The following is a 21,045-nucleotide window of genomic DNA, read 5'->3' on the forward strand; positions in this document are numbered from 1 at the left end:
AATATAATATTACATTCAGGATTCTAACACGTATATAGGTAAGTACAGATCAGTTTGGCGACTGAAAATTCTGTTGTTGTTGCCCCTTTCCTTCTGCCTCTATCACAGCCCCAAGCAACCCCAAATCTGGTCTCCATTTCTATCATTTATTTAGAACTCCAAATGGACTGTGATGGTTTGTATCTGCTCAGCCCAGGGAGTGGCACTATTAGAAAGTGTGCCCCTGTTGGAGTAGGTGTGTCAGATCCCCATCCTAGTTGCCTGGAAGTCAGTATTCTGCTAGCAGCCTTTAGATGAAGTTGTAGAACTCTCAGTTCCTCCTACACCGTTCCTGCCTGGATGCTGCCATGTTTCTGCCTTGATGATAATGGACTGAACCTCTGAATCTATAAGCCAGCCCTAATTAAATGTTGTCCTTATGAGAGCCTTGATCATGGTGTCTGCTCACAGCAGTAAAACCTTAGCTATGACATGGACTTATACAGTGTATGATGTGTTTAGATTGGCTTTTTTCATGTGAGTTATAGGATGTGCAGATCTGTTGAGCAACACTCCATGGGACAAATGGATCTCCTTATATCTGCAGCTCACCTATGGATTCCTGGGTTTAGCTTCGCTATTACAAATATTAATGTTATAAGCTGAAGTAGTTTGAATTTGCTTGACCCTTAGATACTATTAGATGCGTCCTTGTTGAAGGAATTGTGTCACGTTTTGTGTGTGTGTACGGGCACGCCCTCGAGCACGCTCTACAGGTTTCCTCCTATGCTCAGGCTCCACCTATTGTAGAAGAGAGCTTCCTCCTAGCTGCCTGAGGATGCCAGTCTCTCTTGGTTGCCTTTGAATCAAGATGCAGAACTCTTAGCTCCTTCTCCAGCACCATGTCTGCCTGCATGCTGCCATGCTTCCTGCTGTATTGATAGAGGGCAAACCCTCTTAGCCTGTAAGCCAGCCCTATTAAATCTTGGCCTCTATAAGAGTCGCCTTGGTCATGGTGTCTCTTCACAGCAATGCAACCCTAACCAAGTCATGAGCTTGGCCTCTATAAGAGTCGCCTTGGTCATGGTGTCTCTTCACAGCAATGCAACCCTAACCAAGTCATGAGCTTGGCCTCTATAAGAGTCGCCTTGGTCATGGTGTTTCTTCACAGCAATGCAACCCTAACCAAGTCATGAGCTGAACGGGTTTCTCTAGAAACAAGTTTGGTTTCTCTGAGGTAGATGTGAGGAATGTAAATTACTTGGGTATGTGATAGTTGAAATAATTTTGTAAGAAGCAGTTAGGCCACCTCTCAGGATGGTGATACTAGTTTACCATTTCACCAGAAACTTGTGAGTTCCTCATCTCCGGATCCTCATCAGTGTTCAGTGTTATCATCATTTGGAAAAGACCCTTTTCCTCTTTGTTGTTGTTGTTGTTTTGTGTTTTTTTAACTTAGGAACATAGATCTTACCATCTTGACTATCTACAGGTGTACTCTTTGGTGGTATTAATTACCTTCACATTGTTATGCAACTATCACACTGTGCATTTATTTCCAGAGCTCTCTTCATCTCACAAAACTAAATCTTGAGGTCAGGATGTAGCTCAGTGGTTAGAGATGCTTGCCTAGATTACATGAGGCTGTGGATTTGATCTCCAGCACCACATAAGCTGAGCATAATGGTCCCTACCCTTGATTCTAGCATGGGAAATGGAGGCAGGGGGATTAGAACTTCAAAGGTTGGGGCTGGAGGATGGCTTAGTGCATAAGTGTACTTGTCCCTCTGATAGCAGCATAGCTTCAGTTTCATCCTCACATCACAAAGTTCTGTGACTCCAGTTCCAGGGTATTTGATGCCCTCTTTTGGCCCTACAAGCACTACACACAAGTTTTACATGCACACAAGCAGGCACACATAGTGCATATGCACACAAACAGGTATATACACATAGTGCAGATGCACACAAAGCAGACACACACACATAGTATGTAGGTACACACACATATTGTACATGAACACAAGCAGAAACACATATAGAGTACATGCTCATATACACATATAGTGCACATGTACACAAACAGGCACACACATAGTGTACATGAATACAAGCTGGCACATAGTGTTCATGCTCACAAGGGTACACACACATAGTATACATGCACACAAGCAGGCACACAGACATAGTACATATGTACAGAACCACACACACACACTAATAAAAATAAAAAATAAACATGAACTATACAGGTTATTCTTGACTGTATAGTGAGTTTGATGTAGCTCTGGGCATCATAAAACTCTCAGAATTAGCAAGACGGTGTCTCTGTATCTATTAACCAACTGCCGACACATTCTTTCCTCCAGCCAGTAGTAACCACATGCTACTACATAGACATCACATAGAAGTGGAGCCAACTATGTCTCTTATTCACTGGCTTAGCCCAGCTACTCAAGATTTGTCTGTATTACAGCATCTTGTTAGAATTTCCTTCCTTCCTTTCTTTTTTAAGGAATGATATTCCACAGTGCCTACATACTGTCTTCACCTGCCAGTGGACAGGTGGGTTACCTTTTTTCTCTCTTGAACAATATGCTGTGAGTTTAGAAACATCTCTGGTTGTGAAACTTTACTTTCCCCTCTCTTGGTTGTGTACCACAAGTGGAATTTCTGGATCACAGCAATGCATAAGAACTCATGATGTGATGATTAAGTCTACATTACCAACGCATCTAAAGTTACAGAGGGGAGTGAAGAATCATCCTCTGACTGTGTTGTGAAGGTGTTTCCAAGGAAGAGTAATTCACCACTCACCGTGTGTGTGGGCTGCACTGACCCAAAGCCTGGAAGAAATGGACAAAAGGGAAGGGAGAGATGAAGAAGCTATCAAAGCACTGGCACGCCCTTCTCTCTGCTCCCAGCTCACGATGTCTCTGCTCTGCTTCCTCCGGCTTTCCCCACTCTGGTGGTAGGTGGACTAGTACTTACAACCCCATGAGTCCAAAGCAAACCCTTCCTTTGTTTCTGTCCAGGTCACATCAGTGAAAAAACTAACAAATACAGATGGGTTTCCTCGTTGCTGAGAACGAAGTAGCTGGGGTTTTTTAACTAGTTAAATGGAAGTTAAATATGTAGATAACCCAAGGATTACTGTTATCTTAAGGACATCAAGCTTCAGTACATAAACCGAGATGTCTTCTCATTTAGATCCTTTTAGAAGTCTGGTGTGTACAAGCCTGACTATATGCTGGTAAAACGTGCTAAGTATTTCTCCTTAGATCATTCATTAGTTTGTTTGTAGCAGGACAACATATTTTTTTTAATATGTTAGCTTTATGTCATACAATGCTGGTGAATTCATTTATCACTTCCAGGAGTTTTCTGTGTGGATGAGTTTAGGGTTTTCTATCTACAGAACCATGTCACTTGAGTAAAAGACTGTTGTTACTTCTTCCTCTCCAATTTAAGTAACGTTTGTGTCTTATTCCTGTCTGATTGATTTGTCTAGGGCTTCTAGTGCAATGTTGAATAGAAGCTGTGAAAGCTATTAGCTTTCTCGTAAGTTGACTGTGGAGAAAAACTTCAAGTTGTGTGGCATTAACTATGATGATAGTTCTCTCTCTCTCTCTCTCTCTCTCTCTCTCTCTCTCTCTCTCTCTCTCTCCTTTCCTCTCTCCCTTTCTCCCTTTTTTTCTTTCATTCATTCTCTCTATCTTACTTTGTAATATTTTAAAAACATTTTCTATAAAAAATTTATACACTATTTTTAATTATGTTATGCTAGGCTCCTGTTTAAAAACATAACAGAGTATCATTAATAGCGTCAAGGATTGGTTCTTGCCCATGGGTGCATCAGTCATTGGTTGGTCATTCCCTCAGCCTCTATGATATCTTTGTCCCTGCATATCTTGTAGGAAGAACACATTTTGAGTCAAAGGTTTTGTGGGTAGGTTGATTTATCTCTCCACTGGGAGTCCTGCCTGGCTACTTCAGGGAGGAGTCTCAGCTAGAGTCTGCCTCATAGACTCCCTGGAACTTCCCCCACTCTGGCATATTCTGGAGGTACCCTGAATCTTCCCACCCCCACTGATTTCCATTCACTCTGTATGTCATTCCTCCACACTTCTGATTTCCCCTTCCCATTCCTATTTCCTCTCCCACCAGTTCCCTCCCTCTTTGGATGCTTTATTTCCCCTTCTGAGTGAGATTTAAGTACCTCCCTTGGGCCCTCCTTCTTATTTATCTTCTTTGGGTCTGTGGGCTGTAGCATGGGAGTCCTGTACTTTATGGCTAAAATTCTAGAAATTGATCTTCTTAAAACTTTTATTAGCTATACTTCCTATGGTGTGTCTTTAAGTACCCTCAAAGACATTGAATCCTGGATGGGATATCAATGGTGTATTGATTATTTAGCAATTAAACATCAATCTAAATATATTGACTTATGTGTTGAGTATTAAACTCTTATTTTAATTAAAAAACAAACTAAGCAAAATGAAACAAAAACTACACAGAAACAGCATTGAGGTTGTGTGTATCTGTGTGTGTTGACTAACTCCTTCTAGATGCTGGGGCTGCCCTGAGATGCAATTATAAATGAGTGACACTATACTGGTGAGAACTGATTTTCCCTTTGCTAGTGGTATCAACTGCAAATAACTTCTTGGGTAGAGGTGGGAGCCAATGTCTATTTACCCTTCTCAGCACTGGGACCAGGCTTGGACATGCGCAGTCCTTGTGGGCGCTGCCACGGTCTCTGAGGTCAAACATGAGCCAGTCCTCTTGTGTCTGGGAGCCATTGCTTCCTGGGAGCCATTCCTTGCCTCTTTCAGCTGTGTAACTGATAAATATTATTTCAGTTCTGTTGCCCACCACTTTGTCCAAACGATGGTGCATATCATAGTGCTTTTATTACTATTGCTCTGTAATACAAACTTTCTGCAGTTCTTTGATTCTAAAGGATTGATTTAGACATCTTGTTTGTTGTTGTTGCTGTTTGTATGTGTGTGCTTCCACGTGAAGTTGAAAACTTTTTTTTTTTTCCAATTTCTGTGAAGAATTGTGTTAGAATTTTTTTGGGGATTACACTTAATCTGTAGATCACTTTTCGTAGGTGTCCTAGGGTTTCTATGGCTGTGAAGAGATAATAAGACTACAGCAGCTTAAAAAAATTTGATTGGAGCTGGCTTACAATTTCAGAGGTTTAGTCCATTTGGGTCGTGACTGGAAACATGGCAGCGTGCAGGCAGACATGATGCTGGAGAAAGAGCGAAGAGTTCTACATCATAATCCGCAGGAAGCAGAAAGAGACTCTCACACTGGGCATGGCTTGAACATATATGAGACCTCAAAGTTCACTTCTACAGTGACACACTTGCTTCAACAAGGCCACACCTCCCCATAGTGCCACTCCCTGTGGGCCAAGCACTCAAACACATGAATCAACAGGGGCAATGCCACCATAGTAGAATGACCATTTTCACAATATTAGTCCTACTGATCCATAGACATGGAAGACCTTTCCATATTCTGATGTCTTCCTCGGTGTCTTAAAAGTTTTTATAATACAAGTCTTTCACCTGCTTTGCTTAGAGCTATCCTTGATTTCTCTCTCTGTCTGTCTCTGTCTCTGTCTCTGTCTCTGTCTCTCTCTCTCTCTCTCTCTCTCTCTCTCTCTCTCTCTCTCTCTCCCCCCCCCCCTTTGGGGCTATTGTGAAAGTTACTATTTCCCTGATACTATTCTCAGCCTATTTTGTCTCTTGTATATAGATGGATACTGTACCCCTGTGTTGATTTTTTTTCCCCGACACTTTACTGAAAGTTTTTACAAGTTTTTCAAGGTCGTTCCTGTATAAAACCAAAACAAACAAACAAAAAGTAAAAAGCTTGTAAGCAAGCTTATAGCCCTAACAGTCTACATTAAAAAATTAATATCTGCAAATAATGATATTTGACTTGACCCTTTCCCATTTGTAGTCATTGATCTCCTTCTGTTATTTTGCTGCTCTAAGACTTCAAGTACTATATTGAATAGGTATGGAGAGAGTGAACATCCTTGTCTTATTTGATTTTGATTTAACTTTCACATGTCATGTACATCAGGAAATTTATCCGTTTCTTTTCAGTTTTCCAGTTGGGTGGATTACATATTTTTAATTTTTATTTAATCTTTTTACATTCCAGATTTTATTCCCCTCCTGGTTTGTCCTCTGACTGTTCTCCATCCCATACCTCCTTCCCACCCCCTTGTCTCCACGAGGATGTCCCCACCTCCCATCCCACCAAAGCTCTAAACTCACTGGGGCCTCCAGTCTCTTGAGGGTTAGGTGCATCTTCTCTGACTGAACCCAGACCGGGCAGTCCTCTGCTGTATATGTTGGGGACCTCAAATCAGCTGGTGTAGGCTGCCTGGTTGGTGGCTCAGTGTCTGAGAGATCTTGGGGTCCAGGTTAATTGAGTTTGCTGGACCTCCTACAGGGTCACCCTGGAATACGTATTTTTAAAGTATGTCTTTATAACTCTCTGGGTTTCTTCAGTGTCTGCTGTACTCTTTCACCTCTAATTTTATTAATTTGGATCTTCTTTGTCTTTTAGCTAATTTGATTACAAGTTTGTCAATGATTTTCTTAAAGAATCAAAGTTTTGTTTTAATTTATCTATTTTTATTTTAATTCACATGTATTTATTTATTTATGTGTATATATACATGCATGTATGTATATATGTATGTATGTATGTATGCATGCGTGCATGTATTATCTCCACTTAATTGATTTCAGCCCTGAGTACACCTATTTTTTACCATCTTCTTTTTGGGGTACTATTTCTTTTTATCCTAGAGTTTTCAGGTATGCTGTCAAGTTACTAATAAGAGCTCTCACCAATTTTTTAAATGCAGGCTCTTAGGGCTGTGAATTTTTCTCCAAGTTATTATTTTTTTCCAGAAGTAGTTGTTGTGTCAAAGGCTTACTGCTGAATAAACTCATCCTTTCTTGCTTTTCCTGAACTCTGGCTGGCTGGTTTAACTCAGGTGTTCTGACTTGAACTCCTTGCAAGCTGACTGATTCCATCTGGCTTCTCCCAGCTTCTCACTGAAATGCTCTGCTTGGCCTCAAACTAACTCTGGCAATCTGCTCTAATCTAGCTCTTCCTTATTCTCTGGCTTCACCCGCCTCTGCTGACCTTCCCTGAACTGCGTGAACGGACAAACTCAGCTCCACGCACTGCACTCACCACACTGACTCCCGACTGACTCTCTCACTGTGCTGCTCTTAAATAGCCTCTTTCCTGTGCTGTTCCCATGGGAGTTGGGCGTATCTTATCTCTGTCTCATTCTGTCAAATCATTCCCTGACTCATCCATTTGTCTGCCCCTCAAACATGGCTGCTTCCTCCTACAAACTACTTTTACTTTAAAGATATGTACTTAGGGCATGTCTGTTTTCTAGCCAGAGGGATTAAAAGTGTGTGGTGTGTTTGTGTTTGAGCCAGATCACAGAGACCTAGGACTTTGAATGTGATCCCTTGTCAGAGTAGCCATGCTGCTGGATTCAAATACCTCCACTTCCAAGGACTGCTTTTATTGTGTCCTGTATGTCTTGGTATGCTGTATTTTCATTTTCATTCAACCCTCAAAAGTTTTAAATTTCCTTATGGATTTCTATCTTAACTCATTTTTTTTTTTTTTTAAATCTAGTAATGGATAGTCAGTGTCCACGAGTTTGTATAATTTCTATTGTTTCTGTTGCTGTTCAGTTTTACTCTGTGGTAGTCAGGATACAGGGTTTTTTTTTTTTCAGTTTTCTTATATCTGATGAGATTTGCTTCATGTCCAAGTATGTGGTCAGTCTGGAAATAGTCCCACAAGAAGAAAGTGTACTCTTTGGCATTTGGGTGAAATGTCCTATCGATGTCTGCTCTGCTCATTTGACTTACAATGTTATTTAATTCCATCACCTCTCTGCTTAGGTTTTGTCTGGATGACTCATCTATTGTCAAGAACTGGGCATTTCTGGAGTAGTGTTTCTTTTATGTACTTGGATGCCCTTGCATCTGGTACATGAATGTTTAGAATTGCAATGTCCTCTTGGCGGATTTTTTAAAATAAGTATACAATGTCCTTCCCCATCTCTTCTGATTAGTTTGGTTGGAAGTCTGTTTTGTCAGACATTAAAATGGCTACATTTTAGTAGTATGTGCTGGCACCTGTGGTCTCTCTAAGTTTATAGAACATTTACTGTCCAAGTCCTTCTGGTTCTTAGAGTCCTCAGTGAAAAGTTGGGTATCCCTCTAATGGGCCTGCTTTTGTATGTTATGTTCTCTTTTTACCGTTTAACTTTTAATATCTTTTCTTTATTCTGCATACTTGGTGGTTTGGTCATTTTGTGTTGTGGGAAATTTATTTTCTGGTCTAGTCTACTTGGTGTTTTGTATGTTTCTTGTACCTTGATGTGCATCTCCGAATTTTTCCTGTGGTTTTCTTAAAAATATTTTTTTTGCTTTGACCTAGATCTCTTCACCTTCCCCTATCCCCATTATTCATAAATTTAGTCTTTTCATTTTGTCCCAGGTTTCCTGGATGTTTTGTCCCCAATTTTGTTTTGTATATTTAACATCCTCTGTGATTGGCGTATCCATTCTTCTATCTTGTCTTCAATGCCAGAGCTTCTGTCTTCCATGTCTTATATTCTATTGGTGAGGCTTACCTCTGAAATTTTTGTTTGACTTCTTAATTTTTCATTTTCAGTTTTATTTCAGCTTGGGTTTTCTTTGGCAATTCTGTGTCTTTGCTAAATTCTATCTTTTTGTCTTGAATTCTTTACATTGTTTTTTTCATTGATCCATGTTTTCATTATTTTAATCAAGGGATTCATTCATATTCTCTTAAAAGTCTTTGGACATATTAATAACTATTTTTGAAACCCATGCTTTGTGCTTAGCTATACTGCATTTCTCTGGACCCACTGCATTAGGGTTACTGGGTTCTGGTGGAGGTGCACTGTCTTAGCTGGTTGTGTTCATGTTTTTATGCTGGTGTCTAGTCCTTTGGAATTATGATGTTGGGTGTTTCTTGGTGTTGGTATGTAGTATTATCTTTAATGGGTGTTGGTATCTGGTGTTGTGTCTTTGATGGTAGCTACTCCATCCTTTCTGTTGGGATTCTGTAAACCTCAGCCCTCAGTTTCCTAGCAGTAGCCAGGTACACTCTCCTCAGTTACCTGGCAATAACCAGGTATGCTCCACCCTAGTTACCTGACACCAGTTACCTATAAAAGGGGATGATTGCCCCCTTCTCTCTCTCTTGTTCTCTTGCTCTTTCTCTCCTTCTCTCCCACCCTTGTCCCTCCTCTTTCCCTTCCCTTCCCCTCTCCTTCCATGTGCTCATGGCCTACCTCTACTTCTCTACTTTTCTACCTCTCTACTCTTCTCTTCTCTTCTCTTCTCTTCTCTTCTCTTCTCTTCTCTCTATCTCTCTATCTCTCTATCTCTCTCTCTGCCTCTACTACTCTCTGAACTCCCCCATGACCCAAATAAACTCTAGTCTGTACTATACCATCTTGTGGCTGGTCCCTCAGGGGGAAGGGATTCCCAACATGAGTCCCCCAGAGGCATCTTCCTTGCCCCCAGGCCTTCCTGCACCTCCATGGGCCAAATCCCCCCCCCCATTCTCTTTATCTTTTTCCTAACATTGGTACCCAGAACATCATCTTTTAACAATACTTTCCCTTGTCCTCTCTGGTTCCTAAGCAAGGGTGATGGCTTTGAAGTACAGAGTGCTTCTGTAGGTTGGCAGAAAAGAGTGGAGCCAGACTATTAGGAAAGTCTAAGAGAGGAGCTATGGGAGAAAAATCAGGGAACTGGTTTCACACCATGATGTAGTTTCCCCAGAGAATGGAAGTGTGGTGGGGGAGTACCATGGCAAGTAGTGTTCAGTACGACAAAGAATACGTTTGTGATAAGATATGAAATGACTAGAGAACCCAGTGTCTATACCAAGAGATGGGGTCTCCAATAATCAGAGTACAGGTCCAAGAGCAATAGGCGTCTGGACAGAGTGCAATAGAGATTTGGGAGGACAGTGAAAATCACCCACCTGACTCCCAGCATGGTGTGTCCACTGGGGGGTCCCTGGTAGAAACCATTTCTGGGCATGGTACTGACACAAAGGAAGGGGACAGGCTCTAAGAGAAGGCTGACAGAGCTGAAAGAGATAAGCTGGGTCCATAAAGTTCTTCACATCAAGAATTTTGGCTGGAGTGTGGTGTTGGAACCCCTTTAATACCAGCACTCTGGAGGCAGAAGTGGGGCAGATCTCTTTAAGTCTGAGGCCAGCCTGGTCTACAGAGTGATTTCTAGGACAGCCAGGGCTACACAAAGAAACCCTATCTCAACCCCTTCCTCACCCTCTCTAAGAAAGAAAGGGGAAAGGAAAAAAGCATTGTGCTTACTGGAGATGCTTAAAACAAGACATTGTCTCTTCTTGTGGTTCTGTCTGGCAGAAGACAACACATAATTTATCCGGTAATCTCAAAGGTAGGCATTATCTACATTTTTGTAGAAATAGCCTGCCACTGGGGGAAAGCTAGTGAAAATGCCATGAGTTTTTATTATCATTTTCCCACATATCCTGCTATTTTCTATCTTGTTTCAATGTCTCTGCTGCCTGAAATATAGGGTGATCTTTAGTGGGCCTCCACTAAAATTGATACACAGAGTAAATCAGTTGCTTAAGATGGCCTTCATTCTGTTTGGCTTGGGCTATAGTCAAGTATTTTTTATTGCACTACTACACCAAATATTTCTGTAACTTTCCACTTATCCCTGCTATTTTAATTGAAAACTTATACAATATATTGATAATGGTTTCCCCTTCATCTCCTCCAAGATTCTCCCTGTCTCCCTACCCACCTGACCCCATGCCCCAGTTCTTTCTTTATAAAACAAATAAGCAAATCAAAGAATCAACAAACCAAAATAAGGAGAAAAAATGGGAAAAGCACAAAAGAAACATGTGCACAGAAACTCACATACAAAAAACCAAACTCCATTAAAACACAAAATTGGAAACAAAAGTGTATGCACAAAAGACCAGTAAGATAAAGATTTCCCAAACAAAGCAGTATGAGACAAGAAGAATAAATCCTACAAAGCAGGGCTGAGCTTGTTTTGTGTTGGCTGGATGCTACTGGGTATCTATCTACTGCTGCTGGCCAAAGGGCCTGCCCTTGAGTGTGGCTTACATACCAGTGATTGCCATTGTAAAAGCTGATTTTTCCCTTTGCAAGAAGAAGCCAGCTGGACATGGCTTCTTGGCTAAGAATGGGAGATAATGCCATTCCCACTGCCTCCATCCCAATACTCTGTTCAGCTTGAACCTGTGTAGGCCCTGTGCATGTCTCCCCAGACTTGGTGAGCTCATAGGCGGTCAGTCCTGATGCATCTGGAAGACACTGTTTCCATGACGTCATCCATCTCCTCTGGCTCTTTCTAACATCTCTTAAGCACAATCTATACCTATGATAGAACAGTGCCACAGAGTTGGATAGAATGATTGGGATATGAGGGTGAGCTGTGAGCTGTCAACCGGACAGAATCTAGAAACACCTAGAAGATGAAGCACAAGGTTGCCTGTGAGGAGTTATTTTGATTGTGTTAGTTTAATGTGGGGAAACCTGCTTATTGTAAGTTGGACCATCCCTGGGGCAGTGTGATGGTTTGTATATGCTTGGCCCAGGGAGCCTATTAGAGGGTGTGGCCCTGTTGGAGTAAGTGTGTCACTGTGGGTGTGGTCTTTAAGATGCTCATCCTAGCTACCTGGAAGCCATTATCCTAGTGGCCTTCAAATAAAGATGTAGACCTCTTAACTCCTCCTGCACAATGCCTGTCTGGATGCTGCCATGTTCCCACCCTGATGATAATGGACTGAACCTCTCTCTGAACCTGTGAGCCAGCTCCAACTAAATGTTGTTATTCTAAGAGTTACCTTGGTCATGGTGTCTGTTCACAGCAGCAAAACCCTAAGACAGGCAGCGATATTGTGTTGTGTAAATGGAGAGGAAAACTGACCAATGGTGAGCTAGCATGGAACTTACTCTGTTCCCCGAGTGTGATGTCACCAGTTCCCTATGATGTCACCAGAGTGTGGCTGTGATGTCACCAGCTGCTTCAAGCTCCTACTGAATTGACTTTCTTCCCATGTTAGACTGTACCTTGAACTAAGCTAAACACTCTCTTCCTTGAGTTTCTTTTGATGGGATACTTTATATCACAACAGGAAAAGAAACTAAGATAATGACCAACTTTTGTACAGTTCTTTTGTTGATTAAGTTTGTGCGTGTGTGTGTCTGTCTGTCTAAGTGCTCAAGTGTGCACTATGTTGTGCATGTACAGTGTACATGCATGCTCATGAATGCATGGGTGTTTATCTGTGCATCTATGTGCATGTGTGCATGCTGTGTTGTACATGTATATGTGCATGTCCATGTGCACATACATGGTCCCGAATGCATGCATGGGTGCATACGTATGCATGTGTGTGCTTGTACATGGAAGTCACGAGTCAGCTCAGGTGCTGTTACTCAAGAGGCCACCCTTATTTTTTCTATTACTGACCTGGAAGTTGCTGGATTTGTCATCTAGGTCAGCAAGTCCCAGGGATCTATCTGTGGGTTCTCATGGTTGCACGACTGACCACGCCATCCCCAGCTGCCAGCCCCAGTGATGCAGAGACCTGATTGACCGAAAAGGCAACTGAGACCAACCTAAGCAACTTCCTCAGCTGGGAAAATTCGGAACAGAAGTGGATGTCTACACTCTCACTGGGCTTTATCCCTGCCTTAGTCACACTGCTTTATAGCTGACCATTAAGTGTGCTTTAAAGGGGGGCAAAGTCCAACTGCATAATAGACCTGCCTGTCTGAAACATGATGATTAGCCCTGATGGTTGGGTATTACCTGGCATGCATGTGTTAGGTTTACAGTAAAGAATGTCTACTTTTATTAACTGTCCTTTTAGAGATATTAGTGACTGTCACACCTGAATTATAACAAAGAAGCACCAGAGAAATTCAATGTGGGCGGCAAAATTCTTTGAAGAATAACTAGTTATAATTGGGGAGTCTGAACACATTTCAGAGTTGCACGTTAATGTGCGGGGTAGTTAATTGCACCGTAATGACAGTGTTTTAGAATGCCACACGAAGTGTTTAATCCTTTTCAGGTTCGCCCTCCAATCAGTTGTCTGCCTTCATTTTCCCCGTTGATGAAGTCGGCTGGGGAGAAGGGGTCAGTAGCAAGCAAGATTGCACCTTTGCATCTAATCAGCCAGGAAACTTGTATAATAGATCCTTCTATCCAGAATTTATATTCAGTCAGAGTTGTGCTCCCTTTATGAATGAGGGTTGATTAGTTAGTTGCTGAGACAGAAAACAATATGAGCTTCTGTTTACTGAGGTAAGATATGGTCTGATTGAATTGATGGAGATGTTTACGTCTCCAAAGTGCGCAGGGCCACTTAATCTTACTCATAATGTTAATTATATACACTGAGAATTACTGGTGTGGTCTTATTTATGTGCTTGCTATTTGGGTTTGTTTATAGATGAGTTGATTTTACAGCTCAACCCCCTCCCACTAGCCCACTACCCTTCAACAGCATCTACACTCATGAAAACCCAATTGTGTGCATTCGCTTCCTCCTCGCTGTGACCAGCCTCTGAGAAAGAGCAACTAAAGCAAGAACGGTTTATTGTGGCTTGTGACTTCACCGCCCAGAGTCTGTCACAGTGGGGAGCATGTGGACAGAAATGTGAGGCAGCTGCTCCTACCCTATCCACAGTCAAGAAGCAGATTGGATGCTGGTCTGCCCGCTTCCCAATAAAGTCTGAGTGCACAGGGTAGTGTCAGGAGCATTCAGGGTGAGTCTTCCCTTCTTAGTTAAACCTCTCTGAGAGCATTGTCATAGACACCCCTGGGCTCCAGCCATACCCTTTGGCTCCACCCACACCACTGGGCCACACCCACAGTCCTGGACTCCACCCATACCCCTGCACTCCTCACCCAGAACCCTGTGCCCCATCCACACCCTTGAGCCCCACCTACACCTCTGTGCCAGCTTCAGGGTTTCCTGAATTCTCAGTCTGATAGCCACACACACGGATCAGTCGAGGTTTACTCTGCTTCTTTAATGTGTAGATTTTGTCTTTTTGATCCCTTGTTACTTTTTTATGTTCAAAGCTAAACATCGTATAGCAAGTAGGTTAAAATATTTGCAGGAGGCTAATGTGAGGTTTGTCTGACTATAAGCTGCATCCGTATGTATCTGAATCTAAGGTTTCCTCCTGTGTCCTTGCCTTGGTCTTTTCTGATGTCTATGGGTTTCTTGACTGGCTTCTTAACTTGGTAAGAGTCGTGGAATACTCACTGTTAATCCCTGCCTACACAGGAGTTCTGTGGTGTAGAAGTGCTGGTAATGGGTGGATAAGGGCCGATTTCCATAGTCTTACAATTAGGCATCCATCTGTTAGCACCGCTGGCCCCCTAGCTTATGACCTCATACATATTTTTTTGTTTATCTCTTCTGGTAAGACAGATGAGAAGGGAATCGTGTTGGTATTTCTCTTTCTCAAAATCAGACGCTACAGGGGGCTGCTTCTTCGTGGACAGAGTTGGGCATGTCCCCTCACTGATCATCTGGGTCCTGAGCACACCTTAGTGGGTTGAGCTCTGCTCACATGCTTTCTTTTGAAGGAAGGCCTTATGAGGTGAAGGGAAATTTCAAAATGGCTACCATCTGCTTCCCATGATGCAACTGTGATGGTAACTTTCGTTACTGTGAGAACTTTTCGGGGCTCTCAGTGGCAAAAGTTCCCCCACCCCTCCCCACCCTATGTCTGGGCCTACCTGAAGTCTTGTTTTGGCCAATTATATTTTCTTTAATGTAAACGACTAAATTTTGCGGAACATGGATTCTATGAAAATAACGCTGTAAAACACACACATCTCCATATGTACCTTGTTTTTTAAAATAGTTAAATAAGTAATTTTTTTTGTTTTTTTTAAGTGAAGACGATTTCACTTCTTTTTTTAAAAGATTTATTTATTTTATGTATATGAATACTCTGTAGCGGTCTTCAGACACAACAGAAGAGGACATTAGATCCCATTACAGATGGTTGTGAGCCACCATGTGGTTGCTGGGATTTGAACTCAGGACCTCTGGAAGAGCAGTCAGTGCTCTTAACCCCCGAGCCATCTCTCCAGCCCCATAAGTAATGTTTTAAAGAGTTAAATCCTGCTTCTTCCTCGGTGCTGCCTGCGAGGTGGCTGCCATCTATTTTGCGGCATCATGGCTGCCCTCCGACTTCTGCCAAAGCCCAAGATCGTCAGAAAAGAGGACCAAGGAGTTCACCAGGCACTAGTCAGACGGATACGTGAGAATCCAGCCAAACTGGCACAAACCAGAGGGATCGACAACAGAGTGCGTTGAAGATTCAAGGGCCAGATCCTGATGCCCAACATTGGTTTCCGGAGTGCCAAGAAAGCCAAGCACGTGCTGCCTAGCGACTTCCGGAAGTTTCTGGTCCACAAGGTCAAGGAGCTGGAAGTGCTGCTGATGTGCAACAAATCTTTCTGTGCTGAGATCGCTCACAATGTTCCCTCGAAGAACCGGAAAGCCATCTTAGAAAGAGCTGCACAGTGGCCATCAGAGTCACCGATCCCAACGCGAGGCTATGCATCGAAGAAAAGGAGTAGATGTCTTGTGTGCACATTTTGTTCAAATAAAACCACAAAAACTGCCAAAAAAAAAAAAAAAGGTTAAATCCTGAGTCTTTAGTCTGCATGCCAGTCACTGAGGAAACTAAAAAGGAAAAAAAAAAAAAAAACACTGGATTCAAACCTAAGACATTTTGTTTTTTTAGAAATTATTACGTATTTATTTATTTATATTTTGGAAATGTGGAAATGTTTTTATTTATTATTCTTTTGTATATTACATCCCCACCGCAGTTTCCTTACTCTGATCCTGCTCTGCCCTTGATTCCCTCTTCTCATCAGAAAAAAGCAGGCCTTCCAGAGACATCAACCCAACACAGCATAACAAGCGACAGTAAGACCCCTGCCTGCAGTTTTAGGCTCAAGCTGGTCGTTTATTCACTCATCAGACACAGCTTGAGTTTTCCTTGCTTATGTCCCAATAAACAGTAATTATCTGTGCCTACCTGCTGCTCACCAGTTTGGGGGCAGAAGTAGACTTTTCTTTAGTGCTTCAGTGTCTCAATTTCCTGGTGTGACTATGTTTTTTGTTGATTTGTTTTGTTTTGTTTTGTTTCAGTTTGTTCATATAGATAGATGGACAACTTCCAAGCTTCTTACATGCTAATTTCCAACCTCTCTTGCATTTTGAAGGGATAGTTGTGTTGGATACAAAAGTCTTAGTTTTGGTTTGTTTTAGAGACATGGTTTTCTAGATTAGGCTGTTTTTGAACTTGCTAATTGGGAACAGGATGATCCTGAATTTCTGATCCTCCTGTCTCCACCTCCCATGTGCTGGGATTGTAAGTGTGCAACACTATAACAGTTTTATGCAATAGTGGCAGTCAAACCCAGACCCTCATTTTTGCTAGACAAGCATTCTAGCAACTGAGAGACATCCCCAGCCCTGGATGACAGTACTCAGTTCAGCCGCTTAAATATACCTGGCCTTTAGGGTTCATAGCGAGAAATCAACTGTTAGTAACAATCTTTTCCAAGAGCACACTGCTTTTTCTCTTGCTGGTCAAGATTCTCATTTTGGGTATGAACTTTGACGGTCTGATCTTTGACAACTCTGGGCATAAATTTCTGAGTTTATCTTACTAGGAATCAGTTGAGCTTCTTAAATCTGCAGACATCCACTTTATCAAATTTGGAGTCTTTTGCCCTTCCTTCCTTTCTTATTTCTGTCTATCGTCCTTCTGCCCCCCGCCCCACCTCATTTTTTGAGACAGGGCCTCACTATGTAACCCTTGCTGGCCTAGCACTCACCAAATAATTGCTCCATGGCTTCTTTCCTGACAGATCAAAGTTATGCACCACCAGGCTTGGCTTGTGTGTGTGTGTGTGTGTGTGTGTGTGTGCGTGTGCTTCAAAGCCATGGTCTTTCTTGCTACTCTAGCTTAGACTTTCCTCAAACTGGTTACCCTAGAGTGACCTAGAACTTGCAGCAATGTTCCTGCCTCAGCATCCCAAGTGCTGAGATCAAGGGTATGCACCACCATGCCCAGCTCCCTCTAGGCGCTCACAGACTCTCACACATGTGCACACACGAGCCAGTGGTGTCCTACAGCAGCCTGACATGTGCTTGTTTTTACTCCTTCCCATTTTAATATTGCACAGGTCCGCTCACTTCTGCTACCCGAGTCTTCAGTTTCAGCCTAAAGTTTAGATTTTTGTCGCTCTACTTTTCAACTCCAGAATTTCCATTGGTTCCTTTTTAACAATTCCTGTTTCTTACTCAAATTCTGCATTTGGTGATGCATGTGTCTTTAGACTCGGTGCTGCCGAGTTCTCTGAATATGTTCTGGATCGCAAACTAACAATCAACAATGGCTTTCTCTGGGAACAGATCGCCGGCTGTTTAGTGCCTTGCATGTGGTACTTTTGTGATTGACTGTCTTGTCGTAGTTTGTTGGAACTTGGTTTAAAATAAGTGTGTGGGGCTGGAGATGTAACTGAGTAGGCAGAAGATTTGTATAGCTGTGACACCTAGTGCATCCCCACTACTATATAAAACAGGAATGCTGATGACACACCAGTAATCCCAGCACCGAGACAGGGGGATCAGAAGCATAAGGTTATTCTTGTGCTGCCTGAGGTCCCGCCTCAAAATGAATAAACATGGATGAAATCGCTCATGAATGATTCAAAATGAAATCGTCTTTGGAAATTGAATGCTGTCTGTTCCTCCAGGGTTTGTCATTATTGCTGCTGTGGCTGTTGTTTATTCTTGATTTTAATCTGTGCAGGTTTCATTCTTTGTAGCATGTGACTGATTAACTTGCTACTTGATTACTTCACCGACCAGCTAATGATTGTAAAGACTATCTTTCAGGACTTAAGCCAATAAGCCTTCCAGCCTTTGCAGAGATGTTCTCTGTGTATACTGAACCATCAGCTCCGAACTTTCAAGTGGCTGTTTATAATGCCTTATCTTTCACTTCCTGCTACAGTGAGCCCCAAGGCCTTGCAGAATGTTCCTACCTGGAGCCCTCTGCCAGTTTCTCCACACCTACACCTGGCTGTCTGCATTCCTAACGAGGTAGTGAACTTTCTGTCACTTCGGACCTGTCAATCACTCGTTAGGGTGACTTCTTAGTTACCCTAAATGCTTATGCTGCTGCTGATTGATTTTGAATCTTAAATAGATAAATAAAAGGTTTCTGTGGTGACTGTTTAGAATGAACAAACTCCGGAAAGGAAAACTAAAAAACCGGCAGCTGGAAAGGGTTGTGGAGGGCGTGGAACTCATCTCTTGTTCTCTCCAGAGCAGAGGAGCTACTCTCATTGGTTTAGGGCTTGTGGCTTTGAAGAACTTCGAAGGCTACTGTAGAGCTCAGAAGATAGGCCTGGGGGTGGGGTGGGTTAAATTGTCATAAAGCACATTGTTCTTCTCTGGATGCAGGCAGATCTCTTGAACCTACACCTGCCCCTGGTATACAGTCTTGCCTGTTTCCTAGCATTCTGGGTGGGAAAACATTTTACTACTTTCCCCAACAGGCCACTGCAGGAGAGAGAGGGTGCATGTGTATTGGGGTGGGGGCACAAGAGAAGAAGAGAGGAGAAGAGAGAGGAAGAATCCAGGAGAGGAACCAGGAGAGCAAGAGACCAAGAGGCCTGGTAGCCAAAATGGCTCAGTTTATATGGGGATCAGAGGCTGGGGAGAGGGAAGCCTAGGCCCTGGGCTGGAGAGGTTTAGGGTAGGGGCTGGGGTGGGAAGTGCTGGGAGCACTAAGTACTAAGACTTGTCCCAGGTTCCTTTGAGACCTAACACCTATGCCATCTCTTATAGAAAGGCTTGGAATTAATAGTTTATCAGAAATATTTTTGTAAGCATTGGAAGTTGTCAATATGTCCTGCTGATCTTCATCAATAGATTAATTGCTTATTGATTCTCTTTTTCCTTTTCTCCCATTCCTTCCCCATTCACACACACACACACACACACACACACACACACACACACACACCAGAGAGGGGGAGAGGGAAAGGGAGAGGGAGAGAGAGTCTCAAGGGAGGGTTTGGTTTGGTTTTAAGCCAGAATCCCACTACATTCACCACGAACACCTGGCTGGTCTCCAAACCTGAGATCTGCCTTTCTCTGCCTCCTGAGTGCTGGAACTACAGAAATATACACACCAGCATGCCCAACTTATTTGTTTGTTTGTTGAAACACGTCTTACGCTGTAGTCTGTGCTGGCCTAAAACTCACTATATATCCCAAGTTGGCCTCAGGCATGTTGCTGCCTTCCCACTGAAGTGCTAGAGTGACAGGCATGAGCCACGTTCAGAATCCCGAGACTGAAGTGGCAGGAGACCCCTCTTCCTTCCATGTGATAACAGTCTTACTACAGAGCCTCACAGAGCTGGACGGATGACTCCGTAATAAAGAGCACTTGCTGCTCCACCAGAGGCTCAGGCTTGCTTCCGGGTACCCATGTGCCAGCTCACAGCTGAAATTCCAATTCTAGGACAGTCGGCTCTCTCCTCTGGCTTCCTTGAGCACATGGTTCATGGACACACACATAACTTAAAAACAAAGAAGTCTTTTTCAAAGGCATCTGACAAGGTAACAGTGAGAAGCTGTTGTCTCTTCTTGTCCAGTTTTACCACAGAAGACTCTGACTTTGTTCTCCCCTGTGCCTATGAGTTTTGGACTTTGGTGCTCAGATTTTAAAGAGCATCAGAGGCAAGCTCTTCAATTCTGATGTTTCCCACTCTGCTGGTTCAGAAAAATATCCTAAGGTATAATATGTTTACCTGTCGCTTGTGGACTTCTGGACTCCACACTAAATGACTTATTTGGTTTCAAACTGATAGAGAAAACACCCAGCACACATATCAAGAATGAATACTTCACACCATGCTTACTACAGTTTTGACAAGAAATCTGGCATGGATTATCTTACTCAGACTCAAATTATTATTATTGATTATTATTATTATTATAACTATTATTATTTAGATGTATTTTTATTTCATGTATGTGAGTATACTATTGCTGTCTTCAGACACACCAGAAGAGATCATCAGATCCTATTAGAGATGGTTGTGATCCACCACGTGGTTGCTGGGACTTGAACTCAAGACCTCTGGAAGAGTAGTCAGTGCTCTTAACCGCTGAGCCATCTCTCCCGCCCCAGACTCAAATTATTATTAAAGTAGCTCATGGTATATTTTACTTGGTTTCAAGGTCTTTTTTTTTTCAGTCTCTAGATATGGGTAGGGTTTGTACATGACAATGAGGGAAAAACCACCAAGGTATGTTTTAAAAGAAAAGCTGATTGTAGATAAATTAATAGAAATGAACTGGGGGTTAGAGAGAGTTGGGCAGTTAACAGCATGTGCTAGTTTGTTTCCCAGCACCTTTAACTCCAGCTTCTGGGGATATCTGACCTGTCCTTCCACCTTCCACAGGCAACTGTATTCATTTGTGCATCGCCTGCTCCCCATATATACCAAACACATTTAAAATGTCACTCCTCAGCTAGGAGTCGCCATGTCCTTTCCCCCACTTCTTAGACAAAGTCTCATGTGTCCAGGCTGGGTACCAGGTCACTATGTGTCTGAAGATGACCTTGAGGATTTGATCATCTGTCTTCCACTTCCCCATGTGTCAGCATCACAGGTGTGCACCGCTATGTCTGCTTCCCGGTGGGAGTCGAACCCAGTGCCTGAGACGCTAATATTCTGCCAACTGAGCCACATTTACCGTTGCAAGATATTTGATCGCACTGTGAACACTGAGATTGTGGGGTTTACTGAAATAACATTTCTTGTTGTGGTGTGGCTCAGTTCTTAGCACACA

General features: G+C 42.7%; 1 pseudogene across 1 annotated transcript; it reads left to right on the forward strand.

The window, feature by feature from the left end:
* The first annotated feature begins 15,306 nt into the window (after positions 1 to 15,306).
* LOC308417068 (large ribosomal subunit protein eL32-like) lies at positions 15,307 to 15,734 on the forward strand (annotated as a pseudogene). The gene has a single exon. The product of its transcript is annotated as a large ribosomal subunit protein eL32-like (transcript).
* Positions 15,735 to 21,045: the final 5,311 nt, after the last annotated feature.

This window comes from Micromys minutus (genome assembly GCF_963924665.1).
Source record: "Micromys minutus genome assembly, chromosome: 2".
Taxonomy (NCBI): Eukaryota; Metazoa; Chordata; class Mammalia; order Rodentia; family Muridae; genus Micromys; species Micromys minutus.